This window comes from Oryctolagus cuniculus, chromosome 6 (assembly GCF_051225735.1).
Source record: "Oryctolagus cuniculus isolate XC-2025 breed Fujian yellow rabbit chromosome 6, ASM5122573v1, whole genome shotgun sequence".
In the NCBI taxonomy this organism is placed as follows: Eukaryota; Metazoa; Chordata; class Mammalia; order Lagomorpha; family Leporidae; genus Oryctolagus; species Oryctolagus cuniculus.
In genome coordinates this window covers 79892985-79913904 of record NC_142872.1, presented here as the reverse complement: position 1 = coordinate 79913904, position 20920 = coordinate 79892985, and the positions used below count along the sequence as shown (strand labels likewise).

The 20920-nt window shown below is 43.7% G+C and overlaps 1 long non-coding RNA gene across 1 annotated transcript in view; it reads right to left on the bottom strand.

Annotated features, from left to right (window-relative positions):
* Positions 1–20213, bottom strand: part of LOC149126198 (uncharacterized) — a 49732-nt gene extending 29519 nt beyond the window's left edge. Inside the window, exon 1 of the long non-coding RNA XR_016235647.1 lies at positions 18926–20213. This is a non-coding gene — a long non-coding RNA (uncharacterized LOC149126198). The remainder of the gene's footprint in view (positions 1–18925) is intronic.
* Positions 20214–20920: the final 707 nt, after the last annotated feature.

Below are 20920 nucleotides of genomic sequence, written 5' to 3'. Positions count from 1 at the left end.
GATATTCAACGGTGAAAAGATGGTATGAAAACTCTTCCCCTATGATCATTACCAAGAGAGACGGCTTCTTCCACTACTCCTAGTCAGGATAGGATTACAAGTTCTACCCAAATCAGTTAGGCAAGAAAAAGAAACAAAAATTACTCAAACTGAACAGAGAACTATAATTTACTGTTCTCAGATGAGAAGATATTTTATGTATAAAACCTAAAGATCTGACACATACACACACAGTTAGAGCTAACAATGAATTCCAATATTGCAGGATAAAAAAATTAGCACAGAAAAGTCAGTTGCCAGGGCCACCGTTGTGCTTTAGCAGGTTAAGCCACATCTTGTGACATCAGCATCCCAAATTACAGCACCAGTTTGAGTCCTGATTGCTTCACTTCTGATTCAGTTCCCTTCTAATCCACTCCACCTGGGAAGGCAGCAGAAGATGGCCCAAATGCTTAGGCCTCTGCAATCTAGGGCAACCCAGATGTAGACAGAAGAGTCTCTCTCTCTCTCTCTCTCTGCCTTTCAAATAAAAAATAAAAAAATCTTTAAAATATCAGTTGTGGGAAAAGTGTTATGGTACAGCAGGTTAAACTGTCACTTTGGATGTCTACATCACATATCAGATTAACTGTTCAAGTCCTAGCTATTCCACTTCCAATCCAGCTCTCTGCTAATATACCTGGGAAGCAGAGAGGTATGATAATTTAAGTACCTGAGTTTCGGTCACCCACATGGAAGACCTGGATGGAATTCCTGGCTCCTGGCTTCAGCCTCATCCAACCTGGTGCTTGCACCCATTTGGGGAATGAATGAGCTGACTGACAGACAATAAATCTCTGTCTCTGTCTCTCTTTCTCTGTCATTCTGCCTTTCAAATAGATAAATAAATCTTTTTAAAAAATTAGTTGCACTTCTATACACTGGAAATGAACAATATGAAAAGAAAATGAAGGAAAATTGTCATTTAAAACAGCAAAAAGAACAAAATACTTAGGAATCGATTTAATTAAGGGAGAGACTCATTGGAAACAAAATTAAAGAAGAAAAGAAGAAACTAAAGAAGACGTAAGAGTAAAGACATTTCATTTTGTTTTAGTATGGTTTAAAGCATTAAAATACTCATAACTATTTACAGATTCAATGAAATTCCTATCAAGATACCAATGGCAGAAGTGGGTGTTTGGTGCACTGGTTCCATCGCCATTTGTGACACCCACATTCCTTATCTGACTGCCTAGTCCAAGCCCCAGGTACTCAATTTCCAAACCAGCTTCCTTTTAATGTGCATCCTGGAATGTGGCAGATGATGGCTCAAGCACTTGGATCTCTGCCAGTCATGGAGGAGACCCAGATGGAGTTCCAGGCTCCTGGCTTTTCGCCTGGCCCAACCCTGGTTGTTGTAGGCATTGGAAAGTGAACCAGTAGATGGACTATTGATCTATTTCTCTCTCTCCTATTTCAAAATAAAATTTTAAAAACATTCATTTTTAGAAAGAAGCTACCAGTGGCAACAAAAAAACCACTACTCTTTGTGTCCAGGTGTAGGACATATGAACACACATGTGCATGCAAAGAAGCTGAGCTGCCGTGAGCCTTTGGGTAGATGAACACTGGTCTGCTCCTTTGGAAGGATGGACTAACAAGGAGCAGGCAGCTCAGCTGTGCAACCTGGTGCCAAGTGATGACTTTCCTCACCTATTAGTACATGGGCTGTCAGACAATGGAAAAAAGCCAAGAATTATGTGTACTCTATGTGAACATCGTGGTGTTAGAGTAAAAACTTTAGAACTAAACATTAGACCATCACACTTTTATCTAAAAATAAAATTAGAATTTGCAAGGTATCTGCCACCATGAAGTTAAATCCTAGTCGTGCCAGAAACAGTGACAGGGAGATGTTGAAAACTATAGCACAATTACTGAACTTCAAACAAACTCTCAAAGTAGTTTCAAAGTGGTATTACTGACAGACGTTTACCAATTCAGAATGAGGTTGAACATATCGTGGGACATACTTTCTGTCCACCTGCAGATTAGTCTACAGCTCAAGTCATGCCCCTAACTCTATAGTAGGTGCCAGACATTCCCTATGCCCACTCCTAGCATTAAAGATGCCTGCCATGTGTTATCTATTGTGGGCAAGAAGGAAGGGCTGACTCTTCCCTTGCAACTAACTCAGAGTTGCAAAGAAGTCCTGCAGAACTCTCAGAAAAGCCGTGGATATGTGTGAAGCTTTCAGAGTGCAGCAATGTCCTCTCACTGCTGATCACAAAATTCTTGAGACAGATTTGAAAAGGTATCTGAGGATCCCTGCGCATGCTGTCAGCAGACAGCACAGGGGCTCCTTCAGGTTCCTTTGAGGTTCAATGAGTTTCTAAGTCATTGTGCTCCTCCTAAGATATCCATGAAGGAAAGGCCTTTGATTTGAATTTTTACACAACTGTGACAGACAACTAACAGTAGAAGTGAAACAATGGCCAATTATGAACATCTTTGACAGCTTGGCATAAAAATCACTTGTCATTTTTAAGCATTTGTGGCCAAATGTATAACACCTAAAGGAAGTTTATGGAAAATGGGTTGGAAGGCATGATGTTCTGATTCCCACGAATAATTCTTCCAAATAGTTCCATTATTAGCATTTACAGGTTATATGGGAGGAGCTGTGGGTAAACCAAACTAGTTTTACCTTAATTTTTATTTATTTATTTGAAAGAGAAACAGAGCATGCACCTAACTGCTAGTTCACTTCCCAAATGACAAGGTCTGGGCTGTACTAAAGCCAGAAGCTTGGAACTCAGTCCTGGTCTCCTACATGGGTAGCAGGGACCCAGCTACTTGAACCATCACTGCTGTCTCCCAGGTTCTGCATTAGCTGGAAGCTGGAGTCAGAAGCCAGAGCTGTGACTCAAATACAAGTACCCCAATATGGGATGCAGAATCATAATCAGTGTGACTGTTAGGCCAAACACTTGCCCTGCCAATTCACTTTTTAAAATACATAAATTCCACATTTTTCACAGACAGGAAAACCCATCCTAAAATTCCTATGGAATCTCAGAGGATACAGAATCAAAACAATTTTAGAAAATAAGAACAAAATTGGAAGACTCATACTTCCTAATTTCAAAACTTACTAAAAAGTCTTAAGATTCAAAGCAAAATGGTGATGACCTAAGGGACAGCCATGCAAGCCAATCGAAAAGAACAGAAAGCCCAGCAACTTGGACAACTGATCTTTGAAAGAGTGCCAGAACTACCCTATAGGTAAAGGATTTTCTCTGAAACAAATGGTGCTGGAAAAACTGGATATTCACACACAAAAGAGTGAAACTTGATCCTTGTACTCAAAACAGACAAAGATCTAAACTTAAATATAAACTAAAGAATTCTTATAAAAAATTTAGGGAAAAATCTTCATAAGATTGGGTTTGATAATGATTTCTTAGCTATAAAACCAAAAGCACAGGTAAAAAAGGAAAAAGGTATAAACTTCTTCATCAAAACTAGAAACTTTTTGCATTGAAAGACACTATCAACAGAGTGGAAAGGCAAAATGAATGAAAGTATTTGCAAAATAGTATCTGGAATATAAAAAGAACTCTTAAAATTCAACAATAAAATAAAAACAACCAATTTAGAAATGAGTATTTTTAAGAAAAATATACAAATGGCCAGTAAGTACAGGAAATGATGCTCAACACCATTAGTCATTTGAGAAATGCAAATCTAAAACACAAAGGAATACCATTTCACATCTAGGATGTGAATTTCACATGTGGATTTCACATTTGGATGGCCATTAATTTCTTAAAAAAAGACAATGAAATGAAAAATATTAAGCATATGGAGAAATTGGACCCCTCTTGCTTTGCTGGTGGGAGTGTAAAATAGTGCAGCTATGGAAGAAAATAATTTGGCAGTTCCCCAAAAAGTTAAATCTAAAATGTTAAATTTCCAGATGATCCAGCAATTCTACATCTAGATATGCACTCAAAAGAAGTGAAAGCAAGGACTCAAACAGATGGTTGTGCATGAAGATTCATAGAGGTATTGTTCATAATAACCAAAAAGCAGGCACAATCCAAGTTTCATTGACTGCTGAATAAATTTTTAAATAACATACATTGAAATATTATTAGACTTAAAAATAATGAAATTCTGATGCATACTAAAACATGGCTAACCTTGAAAACATTATGCTACAAATCCAGATACAAAAGGACTAATATTATAGGATTCCACTTGAATGAGGTACCTAAAATAAGCAAATCTATGGAGACATAAAGTAGAATGGTGGTTACCATGGGCACTGGGGAAAAGGGGAAATGGGAAACTGTTGTGTAATGGGTAGAGTTTCTGTTTGAAATGGTGAAAAACTTCTAGAAACAAATATTAGTGATGGTTGTATAACAGTGAATATATTTCATATTTTGAATGTCAATAAATTGCATGCTCAAATACAGATGAAATGGTTTTATGTTAGGCTGTTTATACCACAATAAGATAAAATAAAAAACCTAGATCATCAGCACAGGTCCTATCTGCCTTACTCTTGAACCATGGCTCAGTTGAGTCTCAGTAACTTCATATTTTATGAATGCTCTTGTTGCCTCAAATTAACATCTTTCTGCAATTTTCAATCACCATTCAACCATTTCATGTGATAAAAAAACAAAGAAGACAAAAAACAAAAGGAAACACAAAGATGTAGAGAGCAAATACAAGCAAACGCAAGTGCACAAGTTGTGTTGGCCAAGGAACAACTGTCTACTTTTTGTAAAATTTAAAGAAAATAAAAACATGCTTAAAGCTCAATGAGAAGGCAAGTGTCGTGGCACAGCAGTTAAGCTACTGCTTAGGATGCCCACATCCTACATCAGAGTGCCGTGAGTCCTGAGTGTTCTGCTTCTGATCCAGTTGTTAATGCACATCCTGAGAGGCACCTACATGGGAGACTTGGGTGGAATCCGAGGATCCTGGCTTCAGCCTCGTTCAGCCTTGGCTGTTATAGGCACTTGGAGAGTGAACCAGCAAATGAAAAGTCAGTATCTATTTCTCTCTCTCTCTCTCTCTCTCTCTCTCTCTCTCTTCCTTTTACATACAACCCTTCATCATCCCCACTTCTTTTTAATTTATTTATTTACTTGAAAGTTAGAGCTACAGTAAGAGAAGGACAGGCAGAGAGAGAGGTCTTCCATCTACTGGTTCACTCCCTAATTGACCACAACAGCTGGAGCTGCGCCAATCCAAAGCCAGGAGCCAGGAGCTTCTTCCAGGTTTCCCACGTGGGTGCAGGGACCTAAACACTTGGGCCATCTTCTACTGCATTCCCAGGCCATAGCAGAAAGCTGGATTGGGAGTGGAGCAGCCAGGCCTTGAACCAACGCCCATACAGCTGCTACGCCACAGTGTTGGCTCCCATCTCCACTTCTATTAACAACCCACTGAAGTGAACTCAAGAGATCATGCAAGAAATACCTTCCTAGAGCACCTGATCTAAGTAAAGTTTCCACCATTTCCCAATAGCATCACCCAGGGGACCAACTTTTAAACACAAAGACCTTTGGGAAACAATCAAACTAACAGCCAAACCATAGCATTAACTTTCCATTGTAATAGCATTTTCTTCTGGGGCAAAGATCAAGAGGCTCATTGCCCATTATTGAATATTTGGGTTCTTTTAACTTCAGATTTCTTTCATGTACATAAACTACACCATGGTCATATTTCACTTGACCCCTAAACCTAAATCACATTACTATGGCTTGGGAAACTTGTGCAAAATGTGAACACTGTTCATTGCTGTTGCCAAGAGTGGTAAAGTCCTTTGTTTCTGACCCAGGAGTCTCATGTCTTCTGACAACGCCCATGAAATTATGACAGGCTTACTTGCTTGTTTGTAAACAGGATAAGACCCTTCATGGTTCTTAATGGGCACTCCCACCTCTTTTGTTCTACTCATTACCCAGGAAACAACCAAGAAAACATCACTCCTTTCTGAGGACAGCCAAAATCAGTGACAGAACTGCCTAGTGAGAGTAGAGTTAGGAATCTTTTTCAGGCCATCGCCGCGGCTCAGTAGACTAATCCTCCGCCTTGCGGCGCCGGCACACCGGGTTCTAGTCCCGGTCGGGACGCTGGATTCTGTCCCAGTTGCCCCTCTTCCAGGCCAGCTCTCTGCTGTGGCCTGGGGAAAGCAGTGCAGGATGGCCCAAGTGCTGGGGCCCTGCACCCCATGGGAGACGAGGAGATGCACCTGGCTCCTGCCATCGGATCAGCGCGGTGCGCCGGCCGCAGCGCGCCAGCCGTGGCGGCCACTGGAGGGTGAACCAACGGCAAAAGGAATACCTTTCTCTCTGTCTCTCTCTCTCACTATACACTCTGCCTGTCAAAAAAAAAAAAAAAAAAAGAAATCTTTTTCAGACAATTTTTGAGGAGGTGGTTTTAATATTCAACATCACAGAATGCCTGTGAATGGCAAGGAACACAGAAGCCCCATCAAATACCTTGACTAGCAGCCCACTAGTGAGTGATTTTTTTTTTTTTTCAAAAAAAAAAAAAAAAATCCTGCCATTGTCAGAATGCAAATGGCCCAGAAAACCAAACACAGGACACGGATCAGTTTCACAGGCCACAATGGTCTGAAAGGGGCTGGCTGACACGACTGGAACAACAACACTGAAATGAAAAAGAGTCAATAGTGGTAAGGCACTGACAGCCCTAAGAGTGGTCAAGGACCAACCAAGCTCGGTTTATCTGCCAGGAACAGCTGAAGGCCTTGTCCTAGTGCAATGTGGTCTCCTGCTCTCTGAAGGAAGTCAGGTTGGACAGTTGGAAGATGGACAGGACAGTGTAGTTCTGGAAAAGTTTCAGCAAGTCCTAAGAACCAAAGTTCTTGTTAGTCTAACAAAATAAGACTTTGGAATAGCAAAATGAAGTAACAAAAATGTGAATGTGTATGTATATTTTAAATATATAAAAGAAAAATAACCAGAGTGTCATATATATGTAGAAACTTCAAAGAGTTCACAAAGTAGGCAGTTAGCCTAAGAGTTAGGATATCTACCTCTCACATTGGACTATCTAGGTACAAAGCCCAGCTCTGCCACCTTAATCCAACTTTCTGCTAATGCAGGCCCTGGAAAGCAGCAATAATAGCTCAAGTAATTGGTTTCCTACCAGTAATGTGGGGCACCTGGATAGAGTTCCCAGTTCCTAGCTTCAGCCCCAGAGCAGCCCAGGCTGTTGTAGGCATTTGGGAAGTAAACTAGTAGATGGAAGTGCTTGCTCTTTCTCTCTCTCTGAAAGTCAGTTACAGAGAGGCAGAGAGAGAGAGAGAGAGAGAGAGAGAGAGAGAGAGAGAGAAAGTCTTCCATTCGTGGTTCACTCCCTAGATGGCCGCAGTGGCCTGAACTGCACTGATCTGAAGCCAGGAGCCAGGAGCTTCTTCTGGGTCTCCCATGTGGGAGAACTGGTACCTGTATGGGATGCCGGCACTGCAGGCGGTGGCTTTACCCACTATACCACGGAGCCAGCCCCAGTAAATACTTTTTTAAAGTTCATAGAGACAGACAGATGGACGGAGCTCCCATCACCTGATTCACTCCCTAAATGCTCACAAAACAAAGGCTGGGCCACGCCAAAGTCAGGAGCTGAGAACTTAATCTAGATCACCCATCTGGGCAGCAAGGACCCAAATTTTTGAGCCATTATCTGCTCCCACCTAGGGTGTGCATTAACAGGATACTGAAATCAGGAACAGAGCCAAGACCTGAACCCAGGCCCTCCAATACATGATGCAGGCATCCTAAGCAGTGTCTAATAGCTAGTCTAAATGCCAGCCCCCAACTTATCTTTTAATTCCATTTATAAAAATTTATTCTGAGAGGCAAAGAAACAGAGAGAAGCAGACAGACAGACAGAGCTCCCATCCACTGGCTCACTCCCAAGCTGTCCATAATGTCCAAGGTTGGGTCAGGTCAAAGCCAGCTGGGAACTCAATCCAGAGCCTCCAAGTGGATGGCAAGGACCCAACTACTTTAGCCATCACATGCTGCCTCCTGGAGTGTACATTAGTCGAAGACTAGACAGAAACACAGCTGCAACTCAAACCCAGGCACAACATTGTAGGTTTCAGGCATCCCAACTAGTATCCTAACCACTAGACCAAGCACTCATCCCAACTTATCTTTTAATTCCATTTTCCACAGACTTGTTGAAGTCTTCTTATAGCATCAATTTGTACTATATAAATACTTTAAAAAGATTCTTTGAGGAAGTAAAAACCATCTTGAAAACTCCAGAAAGAAGGGTACAACAAGAGATATGTAAGTTATTTTAATACTTTAGATCGCCCTTTTCTGTTACCAAAAGCAGCCTGGGGGATTTCTTCTGGACTCTCCTCTGTCTGTGGGACTCAGACAAATAGCAGGAAGAGGTAGACAAACAGCCCCTCCCTTTCTTACAGCCCAGCAGGATAAGGCCTTCTTTGGACAGTCTGGGGCCAGGATCTGGTGAGGGGGGAGGAAAGGAGAGGATAGGATGTAGCAGGTCTAAAATGTGCATAGTAATGACCTATCCCCTACCTACTTATGTGTCAATTGTTTTAAAGATGCATTGAGATATACTTCACATTTTATAAAATTCCCCCACTTACACTATGCAATTTGGTTTAAGTATTTTCTCACAGTTGTACAACCATCACGGCTGAGTTTGGGGTTATTCACGTCATGCCAAATAGAAAACCATTAACAGTCATTCCATCAATCCCTCAACAACCACACACCTATACCCTAGAAAGCCATTCATGATAAGCTAAATGAAAAGCTTATATGTCTATATAGATTCTCCTGCTGTGGATGTACCATGTAAAAAGAATTGCCATACAATATATGTTCTTCTGTGACTGCCTTTACTTACTTCAAAAAATGTTTTTAAGGTTCTTCTACATTTTAGCGTGTATCAGTACCTCATTCCTGTAATGGCTGAATAGTACCATCCATTGTACAGGCTGATATATTACATTTTGCTCATTCACTCATCATCTGATGATTATTTGGGCTATTTACATTTTTGGTAATTATGAATAATGCCTAGGAACTTTTAAGTACGAGTCCTTGGTGAACGTCTTTAATTTTTTTCAGTATAAATATGGCAATGGGATTGTGGGCTCATTACAGTAACTTGATGTAGGTAACATTTTGAGGAACTGCCAAACTGCTCTCCAAAACAGCTGTACCATTCTACCTTCCCACCAGCCATGTACAAGGGTTCCAGTTTCTCCATCTCCTTGCCAGAATTTGTTATTGTTATCTTTTTGACGATAGACATCACAATAGTGGATTTGAAGTGGCACCTTAATTGACTTTTTTTTTTTTAACTTTTATTTAATGAATATAAATTTCCAAAGTACGACTTATGGATTACAATGGCTTCCCCCCATACCGTCCTTCCCACCCACAACCCTCCCCTTTCCCACTCCCTCTCCCCCAATCATGTTGCCTGCACAACCCCAGAAAGGTCCCCCAAAGTGGTCAATCTTGAGGCAGACTTGGAGCTGGATGGCCACTTCTGTATGTAGAAACTTTTTATAAAAAGGTTTATTTACTTGAGAGGCAGAGTTGCTGAGAAAGAAAGAGACAGAGAGATCTCCCATCCACTGGTTCATTCCCTAAATGGTCACAATGGCCTGGGCTGGGCTGCTCTGAAGCCAGGAGACAGGAGCCTCTTCTGGGTCTCCCATGTGGGTGCAGGGGCTCAGGAATTTGGGCCATCTTCCACTGCTTTCCCAGGTACATTATCAGGGAGCTGAATGGGAAGTGGAGCAGCTGGGAAATTAACTGAAGCCCACGTGGGATGCTGTCGGAGGCTTTACCCGCCATGCCACATAGCCAGCCCTCTGGGGTTTTGATCTCCCTCATGGCTAACAATGCTCAGCAGCTTTTCAAGTACTCAGCAATCATCTGCATCCCTTCTTTGGAGAAATGCCTATTCAAAAATGTCACCTGTCTTTTCATTTAGCTTATTATCTTTTTGTTGTTGACATGTTAAGAGTTCATTAAATGCCATAGGTATCAATTTCTTATCGGATGTATAATTTCCAAACTTTTCTCTCACTCTGTGTGTTCTCTTTGCACTTTCCTGATGCATCATTTGTGGCACAAAAAGGTTTAATTTGTTTATGGTCCCATCCACCTATTTTTTAACAATTACTTGAACTTTTGGTGATGTAACTAAGCGACGACTGACTAATCCAAGGTTACATTTACTTCAAGGTTACATTGTCTTCTAAAAACCTAAGAATTTTTGATCTTACATTTAGGTCTATAATCCATTTTGAGTGAATTTTGTGTATGTCATCCAGAAGAGATTCACCGTCACTCTTCTGCCTGTGGGTATCCACTTCTTCCAGTACCATTTGTTGAAAACTTCTTTCAAACCCCCATTGAATTGCATGTCATTTTTTTTTTAAAGGATGTCAGCACTGCAGACGGAGACCCAGTCTCCACAGCACTGGCCCCATCCTTGGCTTCTAAGGACACTTTATTCTAGTGTTTATTCTAGTGCCCTTTGCTTTTTTTTTTTTTTTTTTTTTTTTTTGACAGGCAGAGTTAGACAGTGAGAGAGAGAGACATAGAGAAAGGTCTTCCTTTTCCGTTGGTTCACCCCCTAAATGGACACTATGGCCGGCACACTGCGCCAATCTGAAGCCAGGAGCCAGGTGCCTCCTCCTGGTCTCCCATGCGGGTGCTGGGCCCAAGCACTTGGGCCATCCTTCACTGCCTTCCTGGGCCACAGCAGAGAGCTGGACTGGAAGAGGAGCAACTGGGACAGAATCCGGCACCCCAACCAGGACTAGAACCTGGGGTGCTGGCACCGCAGGTGGAGGATTAGCCTAGTGAGCCGCGGCGCTGGCCTGCATATCATTTTTAAAAACTTAATTCTTTATTTGAGAAAAGAGATACAGACAGAAACACAGTTTGTTCTGCAAATGCCCCAAACAGCTGGGACCAGGGTGGACAGAAAGGGGGAACTGAGAACTCTATTGGTGTCTTGGCAGGTACCCAAGTACTTAAGCCATCACTGCTGCCTCCCAGGGTCTGCATTAGCACGACTCGCTAGTCAGGAACAGCAGCCAGAGATCAAACCCAAGTACTACAATGTAGGATGCTGGCATCTTAAGCACTTTGCTAAACGCCGGTCTGTGCTTGTCATTTTAAAGCACGTATAATTCTGTTTCTCTGTGATGACGGTCTGCGAGGACCATAGCTCATTAACTGTCTTCTCATACTCCAGAATGTCTAGCACTTGTTAATTCTGTGAGACAAACCTCCTCCAAACACATTTGTTAACTAAACAAACACAAGCACTGTACTTAACCTTGTCGAACTACCTGAGAACTTGAACCACTTCTGTTTGCTATAAATACTCTGTGCTCTGAGGGAGCCTGCTGGTTTCTATTGAAACTCGATCCGGGAGTATTTGTCTGGGAAGCTGGGGGACTGATTTTCCTGTTTTACCCATGACCTCTCCCAATAAATGCATTTATTAATTTCCATGAATTGTTGTGGCTAGTGGGAGGTGTGTAGCAGCCGCCAGTTGTGTGGCTAGAATATGTGGGCTGCCAACAGCGGGCCACAAAGACCATTCAATGCTCCCTCCCAGCCCCATCATTGTGAATTTATGCCACTCCTGGGCCTTCCACCTTCCTGTGAAGGGAAGAACGGGGACACTGAAATATTCTTCAGGCCAATTGTGCAACAGATTTTAAGACATCAAATGAGGATTTTGTCTTCAGGGCAGTTCAGAGAAAACCAGAGATGAATAGTTGTTAAAGTGGTAAAAACAGATTTTACTCTGGAACTATTTTAACTCTGGAAATAACAGGCAAAAAGAGACACAGGCTAAACTTTGAACACAACAAGGAAAGGTAAGATTTATGCCTAAGGGGCAGATTGGGGGTCAGTGGATGGAAAATTACTGAGAGGAAACCTCAGAGGTCAGGGGGATTCTGGATATGTGGAGATGACTGGATTCTCAATGAAGGCTGGCCAGGGCGACCAGGAAGCCCCAGGGGAATGGTGGATGAGGGGTAAGGGCAGGCAGTTGGCCAGATACTGAGGGTGGGGGATTCTGTCTAAACCAACTTTATGAGATTCTTTCAAAAGCAGGGTAACACACAGGTAGAGCAGGAAGTCCAATGGTCCAGGTGCTGCTGGGAAGAGAGTGCAGAAGATCCTGCCAGAACTTTGGTCAACAGAGACTCCTAGTCAGGGAACCAATCAAGGGAGCAATTTGGCACACAGGAGGCACCCAAACAAAATTTGGCAGAAAGCATTAAAGGGTTAATGAACAGTCTCATTACAAGGGACTCCAGAGGAAAAAAACAGCTATTGAAGTGGTCTTCAAAAATCCCAGAAACAACCTCACATGAAGGAATATAATTTCAGAGAAGTCAGTCTTTATTTCAACACGCACTGATCTTTCAGACTGGCACTGCTCATTCCAATTCTCTATTCCTGAGCCAGGACATTTGTACCATGATGTCCACAAGTTCTGGGTGAGCCACCCAGTCAGTGTTACATATGCCTATTCCTTTCTAGGTAGAGACATAGAAAGACTTAAAATCCCAGGGATATAAATTTGAAACAGCAGATTCTGGAAGTTCCTTTTCATATAGATGAGGCCCAGAGAGTTAAGGAATGTGGCCACTGTAAAGTATTGGGAGCATTTTACTGCTTTTAGTGAAATCACTGATACAAGACATTTTTCACTCAAAATTAGATACTTCAGAATTTATCTAAACTTAGAGCCTGTGTTGTGTAACAGCAGGTTAAGCTACTGCTTGAGACACTGACATCTCACATACGAACATGAGTTCGAGTCCTGGCTACTCCACTTCCAATACAGCTCCCTGATAATGTGCCTGGGAAAGCAGCGGAAGATGGCCCAAGTTCTTGGGCCCCTGTCACCCATGTCGGGTTCTCAGATGGAGTTCTGGGTCCTGGCTTTGGCCCTGGCTGTTGTGGCCATTTGAAAAATGAACCAGCAGGTAGAAGAATGAACCAACAAGGGTGTGTGTGTGTGTGTGTGTGTGTGTGTATGTATCCATCTCTTTTGCTCTGCCTTTCAAATAAATAAATATCCAATCTTTCAAGCTGAGGTTTTGATAATTAATAACAAGTGCTAAAGAGGATGGAGGGAGAATATGTTCAGTCACTACAGCTTCAAAAACCCAAGTCTAAATGTAATTCCCAACTACCTTGTAGGAACACAAAAGAGGGACATCCTCTCACTTCTCTTTCTTTACATTAAATACATAACCACGAGAGGTCAGTTGACCTTTGTTCCTTGAATAATCTTGACATTGTTCACAGAGCCCCCCAGTCTGCATGTCACAGGGCCCAGGTGCTGAGCCAGCCCGAAGCACCAGTCCCCAGACCTCACTGTCGCATTCAGCGAGTATTTTCTCTCTCTCTGCAGCTGTACACAGAAGACTGCCTTTGTGGACCACCAGGCATTTCCTGTGATAGAATATCAGAGCGCTACTGGTGGCTCGGAGGAGGTGACTTCACAGGGCAAAAGTTCCCTTTCTACAATAAACATTCTCAGTGTGACCATGTAGGAGACTTCCTACACACACCCCACACCTACAAGCCACTTGTCATCTTGACACCAAATAGCCAGAGGAAGAAATAGAACCTTTGTGAAGAGATTATCTTTTTTTTTTTTTTAAAGAGCAATTGCCTAAGGCTTCCTGGCAGTCAATAGCATCATTTGTAAGAGGGTCTGTGGGTTTTATAAAGCAAACAGCCAGCCGGTTCACAGTTCTGTGTGAGGGAGGTAGGCTGTCAAATGAGCAGAAGATCATTAAGTGCCCTGACACACCTTCCAAGTTGCTCAAGCTGGGGTGGGGTCTTGCTCACTCCCTGGCAACCTGACTTCTCAGCCCTATGGCCCTATGGGAGGCCTGACACGCCAAGCTTTTGTTTTTTGTTTTTTTGTTTTTTTGTTTTTTCTCTTTTCAACAACCATTCCAAAAAGTCATATTTTGTAAGAATCACTAAAGAGAGAAGCCAGACACGTAGGTGTGCAACAGACGGAGCTGTTCTAGCTTGGGACACCTACGATCCATGCAATGTCAGGAATTTGGGGGCAGAGGGGAGAGGGGAGGCAGCACGGAGCTGCACACTCAGACAATGCTTCCAAAATGCGCCCAGAAATCACCAAAGGCAAAACTGCCTTTAAGTCTCCTCTTCCAAATATCACTCCCCACTCCTCGATTTATCCTGAATGCCCAACAGTACCAAGGATTTCCACACACACATTGTCGTTCTAGAAGCTGCCAGTGTCATCGCCTGTAAATGAGAAAACCTGTGATGGGTTAAAGGGCTTGCTTGCTGGCAGACGATGTACCCAACTGAATTTGGAGGTGAGCTTCAGCTCTTTTGAGGAACTTTAAAGTAATCCATATTCTTTAACAAAGAAAGAGTAATGGAGATAGAAGATATATATATATATATATATATATATATATATATATATATATATCACAGGGAGAGAGAGAAGGAGAGAGAAGTAGGAGAGGAGAGAAGAGAGAGGGAGAAGCAGAGGGAGAGAGGGATCCTACATTTGCTGGTTCATTCCCCAAATACCCACAACAGCTGGGAGGGCCAGGCCAAAGCCAAGAGCCTGGAACTCCATCTAGGTCTCACATGTGGCTGGCAGGGTTCCCAGTACTTGAGCCATCACATGCTACCTCACAAGATGCATTAGCAGGGAATTGGATCAGAGTGGAATAGCTGAGACCTGCACCAGGCACTCCAATGTGGGATGTGGACATGTTAGATGGTGCCTTAACAGCTTTGCCAAGCGAAAGCCCAGCAGTTTGTCTTTGATTTCATGTCCAGAGCCTCCTTCCAGGATAGCAGAGGTTCCTTTCTAAGACCATGCCTGGGTGTGACCCAGTCCCCACTTCTATGGGGTTCCTGGAGAAGTCAGCAGGGCCCCTTTGTACACAATGGGGATGAAGCAGCACCACACATGACATGATCTCAGGTTCCCTCCTTATCCAACATCTTCAGAGATGTCTTCGCTTTGGATCCCTCTGTTCAGTAACCCAGCCCCAGCACTCTACCAGCCTGGGCAGTACTCTCACTGGTGAGGGCATGGGAGGAGGCACATGAGGCACTGGCTTCTCAGTGCGACTACACTACCGTCTCCCAGGGCAGTGCCACCCTGACTGGCAGGTGCACTCTTGGCTGCACTGCTGCTCTGTTTTCTTTCACTCACTGCTTCTTCTTTCCCAGGATGCCTGGGTTCAACCTTGACTTTCATTCACAGCCCAACTCCCTCCCAGTCAGCCCCCTAACCCAGATTGAACCATTGGAAACGGACATTTAAAAACACATGCATTTAGTTGTAATAAACAACTGACGTCTTCTCCATGGAATATTCAGGAAAGGACCTGAGCAAGGGTATCCACACAGGGACCTGGGTCTGGGGGACAGCACTAGAAACTGGAGTCGAGTGGTAGGGGTGTCTGCCTATCTCTCATTGTAATAGAGAACATGAGCTCTCCCAACTGTAGCCCATAAAACATTTGTAAAATAACTGTAGAATTGGGAGCTCGAAAGCATCACGTAAATGGATGTTCTCTGAGCACTTAGTGCCAGGAATGAAACAGCCCAGATCCCTGCCCTGGTAGGCTTGGCCTAAGGGGGAAGGCTAAACAAGTTAAATATAAAAATAAATGTATGGGTGTCTAGATTACCACAGAGAGAACCCAGGATCCCCCATCTGAATATTATGATGGCACCAACCCTCTACACTGTCCAGCAGCACCTGCCTGGCTAAGCAAATGGCACTGATGACGAGTGACGGAAATGTACCAAGGATGTGTGAGCTGAGTTCCAGGGGAAACCTGGAAAGTCCAACAGTATCACCAAGGCTGCAGAGCTTGAGAGAAAAGAGACAAAAACAAAGGTGCCCACCTACGGCCCCCTGTTGCTACCTCCCAAGCTTACAGAGTTCATTCATTCTCAACCTACGAAAATAAGAATACTTCAAAAGACTGATGGAATATGCAATTAAAAATAAATTTGGTTTGGTGCAAAAAATTTTGAAATCCATGTATTCAAGGAGTATTCAAGAAGTTCATGGCAAATGTGAATTTTGAAAAAGCTGAGGAGGCATTTTAATTGGCCGAGCAGTTGAACATCAGTTGAGACATTCACATTCCATATCAGGGTACCTTGGTTCAATGACAGCTTTGCTCCTGACCTCAGCTTCTTGCTATTGCATACTCTGACAAGAAGCAGTGATGCCTTTCCCTCTGGCTCTCAGTGTCCCTCAAATAAATACAATATATATATATATATTTTTTTTTTTAAAGAAGAAAGGGGCTGGCGTTGTGGTGTAGCGAATAAAGCCACCACCTGCAATGTTAGCAGCCCATATGGGCCCTGGTTCGAATCCCGGCTGCTTCGCTTCTGATCCAGCTCTCCGCTATGGCCTGGGAAAGCAGAGGAAGATGGCCCAAGTCTTTGGGCCCCTGCACCCACATGGGAGACCCGGAAGAAGCTCCTGGCTTCGGATTGGTGCAACTCTGGCTGTTGCGGCCAATTGGGGAGTGAACCAGTGGATGGAAGACCTTTCTCTCTGTCTCACCCCCTCTCTGTAACTCTACCTCTTAAATTAATTAATTAAAAAATAAGAAAAAACTATTCAAGGATTTCAAAAATTCTTGCACTAAAATAAACAATTATTTATCCTTTCATCTTACTTTTTTTCTTAACATTTTATTTTTTAAACAACTTGCATTCCTGATTTCGACTTTGAGTTAACATGCTTTTATGTTTAGAACATTTGGGAGGTACAAAGTGCTTTTTAAATGAATTTAAGTGACTTCACTGAAATACAGAGGCTGAAGATTAAATTTCTGAAAACCTGTTCACTGGAAATAACTTTCTAATCTTCTTTCAACAAATTCAAGATTTCAAGATGCCTGTGACATGACATCCCACATGGAAGCTGGTTCGAGTTCTAGCTGCTCCACTTCCAATCCAGCTCCCTGCTAGTGTGCCTAGGAAAGCAGTGGAAGAGGGCCCAAATTGAGCCCCTGCATTTTGTGGGAGACCAGAATGAAGCTCCAGGTTCCTGGCTTCAGCCTGGCTCAGTCCTGGGTGTTACAGGCATTTGAAGACTAAACCATCAGAAAGAAAATCTCTTTCTCCTTTCACTGCAAGTCTGTCTTCCAAATCAATCAATCAATCAATCTTTTTTTTTTTTTTTACTTGACAGGTAGAGATACAGATTGTGAGAGGGAGAGAGACAGAAAGGTCTTCCTTCCGTTGGTTCACCCCCAAAATGGCCACAACGGCCGATGCTGCGCTGATCTGAAGCCAGGAGCCAGGTGCTTCTTCCTGGTCTCCCATGTGGCTGCAGGAGCCCAAGCACCTGGGCCATCCTCCATTGCCCTCCCAGGCCACAGCAGAGAAATAAATCTTTTTTTTTTTTTTTAATATCTCAACAAAACTCAAACATCAACAAAGGTATATTTTTCTCTTTCTTTCTTTCTTTTCTGACAGGCAGAGTAGGACAGTGAGAGAGACAGAGAAAGGTCTTCCTTTGCCGTTGGTTCACCCCCCACCCCCAAATGGCCGCTATGGCCTGTGTACTGAGGGCGGTGCGCTGAGCCGATCCGAAGCCAGGAGCCAGGTGCTTCCTCCTGGTCTCCCATGCAGGTGCAGGGCCCAAGAACTTGGGCCACCCTCCACTGCCTTCCCGGGCCACAGCTTGACTGGAAAAGGGGCAACCGGGACAGAACCGGCGCCCCAACCGTGACTAGAACCCCCGGGGTGCCGGTGCCGCAGGCAGAGAATTAGCCGAGTGAGCTGCAGTGCCAGTGAACAAAGGTATATTTTTCACTGCTTTTATTTCATGTCAGCTATTGATAATGCAAGATGGATTGACCACTTATTTTTAAAATCCCCCTTTTAACGTATTTCTAAGCATTAGGAACTATTAAGGTCAGCTGTTTACTTGTATCAGGTAACATGAAGTGGATCAATCAGATAAAGTCATAGCCTTTTACATCTCTAATAAAGGGAGCTTACTTGATTTAGATCTTCACGGCTTTCAGTAAGTGAAACCACCTATTGGTTTTTCTTTGCTTCAAACTAGTTGTAGAGATAAAGAAATGGAAAAACTGCTAGAATAAAGAAACTAAAATGAAATTTTTTCCGTATCATAGTAAACCTTACCTACCCCATCAGTTTACTTGCATTAACACGTAGAGTTGTCTTCTAAATTGACCAAACGTGATTTAGGGTATAGCAAACATATAAACAACAAAATTAACTCAAAACCACACAAGTTTTTATAACGAAACTAAATAGGACCAAAGCTCTTGTTCGGAACTGGCCACATCTCCTGAGAGAAACAAGCAACAAAATAAATAAAAGCAAACCAAAGAACACCTTGTGATTTAAAAAGAAAGGAAAAAAAAAAAAAAACTCAACGAAAGGAATTTACAAAGCACTTCACTCACACAAACTCTAATTTTATAGAAGTAATTCAATACAATCGGGAAAAATCTTTCGATATCGCGCTATTCCAGTAAATTAATATTTTCCCAAATTAAGAATTGTCAAAGCCAAAATTTCGGATTTTATCACAGCTATTTGCTACACGAGGGATTCTCAGGGGGAGGCTGTGCCGGCAACCCGACTGCCCTCAGGAAGCACGCGGTGAGGTGGGTTTTCTCAGACTGAGGAGCCCGCGAGGAGGAAGGGGGTGAGGGGTGGCATTGGAGGAGAATTTTAAGAAAAACTACCACAAACAAACCAAAGTGGGGAGAGGGAGAGAGGGGGGGAGAGAGAGAGAGAAAGAGAGAGAGAGAGAGAGAGAGAAACGAGCCTACTGTGGAGACGCAACGGCACCGGTGGCAGCGTTGGTTTGGCAGCGTCTAGAGGGCCCAGAAGAGGCGCGTCGCCAAGGCAGCCATGGCGCCCGCAGCCTGTCCCGGTTTCTTGGAGCTGTAGCGTTCGCTCAGGTCGCAGGCGTGGCGCAGGTAGATGAGCCTTGGCGGCTTCTAGTATTCCTCCGCGATAACGACAGCGGGCAAATCAGCCTGGAGCACCTCGATGGGGGACTGCAGGACGTGGGACAGAGTCCTCCCCTTGCGGGTACTTCCCCACGTTGCCGGTCTCACAATGCCTTCGCAGTATCTCATGAAGTCGTTGAGGGGGAGGGCATCGCGGATGTTGGGGGTGTTGCAGAACGGTAAGAAAGTCGTCGAAGTGCTTCTGCATGTATTCAGAGGTGCGGAGATGCAAGCTAGCCACTGTCACAGAGAACATTGCTGGTCTTGGACCACGTGGTATATGCAAGGGCCGTCGGCTGGGAGATTCTTTAGCTCCAGATTTCTGGCACGCAGGACCGCGGCCAGCTTCTTTTCCCCACGATGGCAGCTAGCCAGTCGCTCCATCTCCGGCACAGCCATCCTCCTCTGATGCTCTCGCTCGAGGATCGCCCTCGCGGCTTCTCTGTGCTCTCAAGGTGACGCTTGGTGGCTGGTTTTCGAGATCCGTCTGGACCAGACCTTCCGGGAGAAAAACAAGTTGGCGTTTCCAGAGCAGCTCTAGGAACATCTCCGGTTCCTGCTGGTGCTCCTGATCCATCTCAGCCTCCAGCCGGGTCACGTCTAGGAGCAGCTGCTTTCTGCTCTTGTTCTTACTGCTCATCCTTCATACCCTGGATGTGTGCCTGTAGCTCTTTCTTCTCACAATGTTGGCACTGGATGACCTGCTGCCATTCGCACTACGAATCCTCCATGTTTAATTGTAATTGGGAATAGAAGTTTGGAGGCAGCTAGCGGTATCAGCTGTGGCTCCAACTAAGTTTATACCACTTAACAGGCTACAGGTCTTCACCCTGTCCCAGCCACAGGAGTCTCTTTCATGTTCTTTGAAAGACTGAGAGACAGAGAGATCTTCCATCCACAGGTTCACTCTCCAAACACCCACAACAGCCAGAGCTGAGCCAGGCCAGAGCCAGGAGCCTGGAACTTAATCTGGGTCTCCCTGGGGGCAGGGACTCAAGTATTTGAGCCATCACCTGCTGCATCTCAGCCTACACATTAATAGGAAGCTAGAATAGGAAACAGCCAGGACTGAAATCAGCACTGCAGTGGGGGATGCAGGTGTCTCAAATAGCATTTCAACAAACACCTACCCCTAAACTCGTCTTTTAAGTCCACTTCCTCTTGTAAGTGCTCTGATATTAAAACCCCATCGTACAGAGTAACTTCCTGTTGAGATCTAGACAGCCATGATACTGCCATCATTCAACAGTCCCTGCTGTGGTCATCACCAACAGAAACTGGCCCTGGCTGACCTAAGCAGAACAGACGGTGTGCATTGAATTTCTCAGGTGTCTGAAAAGATTGGAGATCTAGGTTCAGAAATGGTCAGGAAGGAGCCAGGCCAGATGGAAGGAGCCCAGGAAGAATCACTTTGTAGAACTAGATGGAGGTGGGTAAGGAGCATGTAGCATGGTTATTCACAACACGGCTCCAGGGGGAATTATCTTACTTCTATGTAGTTGTGCAGCCCTAAGCAAGCTTCTTAGCCTTTCTGGGCCTCAGTTTCCCCACCTATAAAAATTACCCTAAAAATGCTTCATTTCAGCAACTCTAAAACATTATTAATTCTAAGATGCCTTGACATTTTATGAACCACTAAAAAGAAAGTCAATTAAAAGATGACATAATAAAGACAGTGTTTTCTAATGATTTCAGACTTTTACTTTATAGTTCATTAAAGATACTTATTAGGGGCCAGTGGCCTGGCACAGTGGAGGAAGCCACCACTTGCAATGCCAACATTCCATATCAGAGCACCAGTTTGAATCCTTT